The sequence below is a fragment of the Glossina fuscipes genome, unplaced genomic scaffold, assembly GCF_014805625.2.
Source record: "Glossina fuscipes isolate IAEA_lab_2018 unplaced genomic scaffold, Yale_Gfus_2 121, whole genome shotgun sequence".
Taxonomy (NCBI): domain Eukaryota; kingdom Metazoa; phylum Arthropoda; class Insecta; order Diptera; family Glossinidae; genus Glossina; species Glossina fuscipes.
The window spans coordinates 6913845-6919971 of NW_023998464.1; the positions used below are offsets into that span (position 1 = coordinate 6913845).

A 6127-nucleotide genomic window follows, 5' to 3' on the forward strand; every position below is an offset into this window, starting at 1 on the left:
GAACATGTGAAAAACTTTCAATTTGTAATAATTAAGCTAAGCAATAATAAAATTGTTGTTTAACGGCCAGAAGGACTTTTTGCTTTCGCAACTTGAAAAATTATAAGCCGGAATTTTAAATTTTTTTAATTTCAACGCGTGGAGTTTGAAAGTTCTACACAAATAATTTTTAAATCTCTTTAACTGAAATAAAGGAGCTTGCGTTCTAACATAGACGCTTCCATTTCAAATACATGCACTTTGTGCCAGCTAGATATATCGTAAGGACTAAAGCTGCTTAATGTGCTGGTCATTTTGCCTTTCTTCGGACAACATGCTACGACTAATGTTGCAGAAGTCGCCGTTGCATGATTATGGGGATTTCGTACAATTAACTCAATTCACTTAGAAACACATTCACAAAACATTAAAAAACAATATGATCTTATGGCCATCAAAAGTAGAGCCGCTTTTGAAATTCGCTTGAAAGGAAGAGAGGAGAAAGATAAGCTCGCGACCATGTCAATCCTGTACCACTTCGCTCAATATAATATAATTCTCTTTCTGTTTTTGCCGTAACTGACCAAAAATGGCATTTTGTCTTCATATAAAGATCTATTGTGTATACCCTACACCGCTAGCAACGTTTGTACGGAAGGGATTAGACTCGGCATCGTTTTCTGATGCTTTAAGGTTTTAAGCATGTCTGTTCGTCTGATGCTGTTCAACATAAAGGTCGCAATTTTTGAGACTTTCGACGAAATTTGGTACGTTCACCTGGTTTGTCCCAAAGCGGACCCCTTCTGAAATTGGCTTACATCGTACCAATCTTCATTTAATATGGCAACATACTGTCTTTCAACAATTTTCGTTGAAAAATATAAAAAATTACAAGTTTATCCCAGAATAGATGGTTATATGATGAGTGCTCGCAAACGCGCCAAGGTCTAGCTTATTTTGAATAGCATTCGTTCTTGGGCCAGAACGTGCTATTGTATCAATTCTCATCGAAAAATTTGAAAATTTGTACCAGTAGGTTAAATGTAAGTACTAATGGACATGCATTCGAGGAACTTGTTTAAATTGATTGAGAAATGAATCAAAACCGTTGGATACAATAAAATAAAACTTAACACATTCTTATCACATTTGATGTAGAGTGTAAAAATTTGCTCGATTTTATTTTTATATTTCTTTTTGAAAAATCTCTTAAATATCGATTGATTCGACAAATTGCAATTTATCGGAAAAAGTTGAATGATCCCCACTAAAGAATCTCGTTTTCAAGCTGCAGCTAAGATTTTAACGCAACTGGACGGCCATCGAACAAGTTAACGATATACGGCAAGTTTCAAAAGTCGGCTTCGAGAAACGGGCCTTTAAAGTTTGAAATTCCAATAATGGGGAAAGTAGTTTCCTAGGGCTAATCCGCGAATGTCGCACAGAGTTACAACTGTGTTCGCAAGATCGGCTTTTTCGATCATTTTCTCCCCCTCATAATCCGCTTTTTATATCATTTGCGAATAGGTTAAGGAATGTTTAAGCAAAAAAAAAACACAAACCGTTATAATCGAAGATTCGATCGCTGAATATCTTGATGCATTTTTATGATCACCTCATCCCGCATTTTAACATCCAGAGCCATCATCTATTTGATTTGATTTAGTATTTTAATCCTATCTTCGTATCTGTCCGTTATTAGAAAGCTTTATTAACAAACAGCCGGCGGTTTTATGTATTATTCTTACGTGTAGTGCATTTGCTTTCAGTTTTCTTAGATATTGCCAACTGGTCGATCTTTCCTTTTGCGATCTTTTTTTGTCAAAATGCATACATTTAAGGCTTCTAATGTGTTCATGATAGAAAGGAATCATATAAAATCAATGATTTAATTTTTTCTTTCAATTGATTGATCATGTTAAAAAAATGTTAGAAATAACATAATGTTTTGCCCTAAACATTTATGTAAAAGTTACAGTAACGAAAAGGGGAGCAACAGTTGGCGAAGCGTACGAAACCACAGAGTCTGCTGTGTTTCCAGAGTGATTGTATTAATCAAGTTCAACTTGCATTCAAACTTAAAGCAGGCATTGCCTCCGCGAGCGATTATAAGACACGCAAATCAACATTAGTGTCAAGATCGTTTTAATCGTAATATTTACAACATCTTGTTCGATGGTAATTTCACAATGATTAACAGCGTTAACCTAACACACTAATCAGCAGTGTTTCTATTGTTTAACATGCCTCTAGCTTCAGCTAAGGGCATTGACATTCAGTATTCAAAATCATATTGAATTTAAGTTATTTTCTCTCTCTTAAAACCGCGATGGACGACATCCCATATATCCCATTGTATTGTTCAAAACAGCAATATGTTTATATAATTTTTACGCCTTATATGAACTTTCTTGGACTTAGTTGGAAATTGTAGTTTTATAAGCTTCTTAGAGGCCAAGTAGAGCTTTAACGCAAATCATTTTTACCTTTTTAATGATTTCAATTAGATTAGACTCCTTTTCCCGATCAAATATGCTTAAGAAATGCAAACGAAGACTCAATGTTTGACGGTCGCTATCATCGTGATTCTTGTTATTTGCGATAGACTCCATACATTTTATACGCTTTGCCTGTGCATATAGAAAAGGACTTTGATGTCTATAAAGAGAGCCAACCTATCTGTATCATACGAATAGGAAACTCCATTTCCGATACCGTAGATCACATATTTATAATAAAAAAAAATAAAAAAAAAAGACCAAAATATAATATGCTTTTCCAACTACCAATAAGCTATCAATAAAGATGTAAAAGCTACAGCGTACCTTACCTAATCTTAGACATCCTGGAAAAAATAGCTTAAAAGTAGGCGGCAAGGTGAAGAATCCAAGTACTTTTCTTTTAATGACCAACTCGGGGGACTCGGGGGATGTGCTCTATAAGTGTAACACGGTGATGATCAGACACACGTGCAAGAAGAGACAGGCAGTGGATGGATACCGCTGTGTGCCCAAACGGTAAGGATCCTACGTGCTAAAGACTTAATTCACCAAGGCAAGCTATAATTAAGTTTTGTATAAATGTGCAATGATGCCAATCGGGACAATTTTTACCACGAACTTTCAGGTACATGTAAGGCGTACTTGTTTTGGATGTGGAGCCAAAACTAATTATTGATTATAAGTTACAATATTTGGTCCATTTATGAGCGCGTTTACAAATCTTCATCTGTGATTTTATATGATCCTCGTAAATGTTTATTAATTTACTTTTGGATAAATAAGTAATATAAGCAATTCAAACAATAATAACCTGCTGACTGGTACAATAAGTAAATGACATAAGACTAAAATTTTATCATAACTAAGGTCTAAAATAATTACACATTTTCATAAGTAACCCGCAAACAAAATACAGAAAGTATTTGTCATCAGTGCGTTTAGCGAAGAACTTTGTTTTCAAAAAAATCCTTTCTTTTGATCGATCTCCTGAATAATATGTGCTATTAAATTGAAATTACAGCTTTATACTTTATAGGCTGGAATCAATCTCATTTTCGAACTTGCTTTGCTTTTTGGTTAGAGGTGGTTTTAGCTTTCTACCCTTATTCTGGTGTAAGCGTTGCGGCAATAGGCACCGTACACGCAAACAAGCAAAGCGGAGTGACTGACATGCATGTTTAAATGGATTCGAATTTCTAAAGTAATGAAGAATGGATATATTTAAAATAATTTTTAATTTCAAATAATTTCTGAATGTTGCAAATGCAAGGACAAATCTTGTATATATATATTCTTACGTGATTATGAGTATAGAGACAGACTCACTAGAAGGGTGACATTTTTCTTGTATTCCGGATTTTTTGTTGCTGAATACAAATCAAATACGTGCCAGTTGCTTCAATATGAGTAATAAATGGATTGCAAAATATGGGAAACCGTTGGTAATTGCAGAGTGTTTAGAACATTATCGCACCGGAAATAATCATAATAAACTTAAGCCATAAGACCTTAAACAGAATCTTTAGTTACCGTTACTTTTAATACGTTGACGCGATAATCTAACAGAATATGTAAAACCGAATCTCCAAGAAAGATTTATTATACCCACCAATAAAGGTTAAAGATATGTTTACTTTGTTAGAGCGTTTGTAACATTCAGAAAGAAAGTGAGAAGAATAAATGTTCAAATTCGGAATCAGTCTCGAGGTATTCTTTAGTCCGTCTACTGTCCGTTACGGATGCAGGCGGGAGGAAAAATTAATATATTATTTGTAAATTTGGCAAAGACATAAGCAGTAGCCGCCTGTTAGTATTGCAGACGGGCCAAAACGATTAAAAGTCACGCCCACAATTCAATATAAATTGATTTGGGTTTTCAAAAGCAAAAAGACTTTGATTATTTGCCCATAGCTCATAAAATACAACGGATGCACCAGTTAAAAATTTCACCTGCATTGTACGGTCGGTTTTAAAACACCTTCACAGAAAGAAAGAAAATCCGCCATGCATACTAATTATTATACCTACCACTGAAGGATTGTGGTATACTCATTTTGTCATAATATTTGCAGCACCCAAAGGGAAGCTTCAAACGCCTTATAAGGTATATACATATATACATTCTTGATCAACATGAAATTTTGAATTGACTAGATCAAGTCTGTCCGTCTGAATTTGGTTAACGTACTCTTGGTCGCAAAAATGAAAATATCGGTTTAAAATTTGATAGAAACATTGAAAGTTCTTGCAGGCAGTTAGTATTGAAAATATGTCAAATTGGCCAGACTGCAAGCTTGCAGAGAACTCAACTTCGTTTTTATTAACAAAAATTTGTGGATTTTTACTCATTACATAAATTCTAAAAGAGGGCTAGGGCAAGGATACAAATTTTTCAAAATTACTTTAGGAGGAACTCTATTATTTATACGCAAAAATGCAAAAATCGGCCATGCACACACAAAGTTACAAATGATTAAATTTTCGTTTTTTTCACTTATTTGAAGTTTGATCCTTATTAATCATAAGGCAAACAAAACAGAATGTTTAAAAAAGATATATAATCTGTCTACAAAAGAATTTGATTCTAAAATAAATATGGCAGATACAACGATCTGGTGGATTTATGTTTTCTTAATAATACCAGCGGCATGGTTATCGAATGAAAGGCCTTGGAGGGCAAAATGCAAAAAGTTGAGTTTGTTAATTCTAAATCAACGTCGCCACGATCTGGTGGATAAATTTTTTCTAAAAAAACCGTCCATTTTGCTTTCATAAAAAAGAGCTAATTGTGTTAATTCTAAATTGATTATGGTGAATGTCATGATATGGTAGATTAAATTTTCTTATAAATACCTTTTTGGTGAAATAAGAGGCAGAAGATGAATATTTTGTTTTATTCATTTTTTTATGACAATCAACAAAAGCATGGGACGCCAAAAATTTTAATGGTGGTGGGTATGCGAGATTCAACCACACCCGAATATAACTTTGTTACTTGTCATATAAATAATTGATTTTCTTCGTTTTTTCTAAAGGTTTTTTTTTTAACATAAAGTAAGCGAGCATGAAAGGTTCGGCCACAGCTCAATGTAACTTTTTTCAATTGTTTTTTGTTGCTACCAGTTTCATGTTCGCATAAAAATATCGACGGATATGGTATTAAGAAAATTAAACATTGATCGATCAATTTATATACAAAAAATATAGTAGTGGCGAGCGAAAAATATATGCGGCAACCAAGTTTGTGTGTTAGCCACTGCCCCGAAATATTAAATATTTTGTCCCCCAATTCGCCATGACCTTTTTTCGTGCGCGTATTAAATTCAAATTAACATTTAGCAGATCTAGGGGGACGTTTAAGCTTAATTCTTGCAAAGAATTTAGCTCCGAATTAGCTCCAGCGCCTATAGGTTAGCCATAAAAAAAGAAAAATTAATATCTTCCAAAATTATGTTTAATCAAAATGTAGTGCTTCCCAAACTCAAGTCGTCAATGTATATATAGTTGCTATACATCTTTATACAATTTCACGTGTATGCTAAAACGCAAGCATTAGAAAAGAGCAAAGTAACATTTTTTTCGTACGAATAAATAACTCTGAATGCGTAAATGGCTAAGAACTAAAATTTACTTCTTCGTAATAATTA

General features: G+C 33.7%; 1 protein-coding gene across 5 annotated transcripts in view; it reads left to right on the forward strand.

Moving 5' to 3' along the window:
- Window positions 1–6127, forward strand: part of LOC119640340 (vasorin) — a 50515-nt gene that overhangs the window by 29682 nt on the left and 14706 nt on the right. The gene's annotated exons all lie outside the window — the stretch shown is intronic.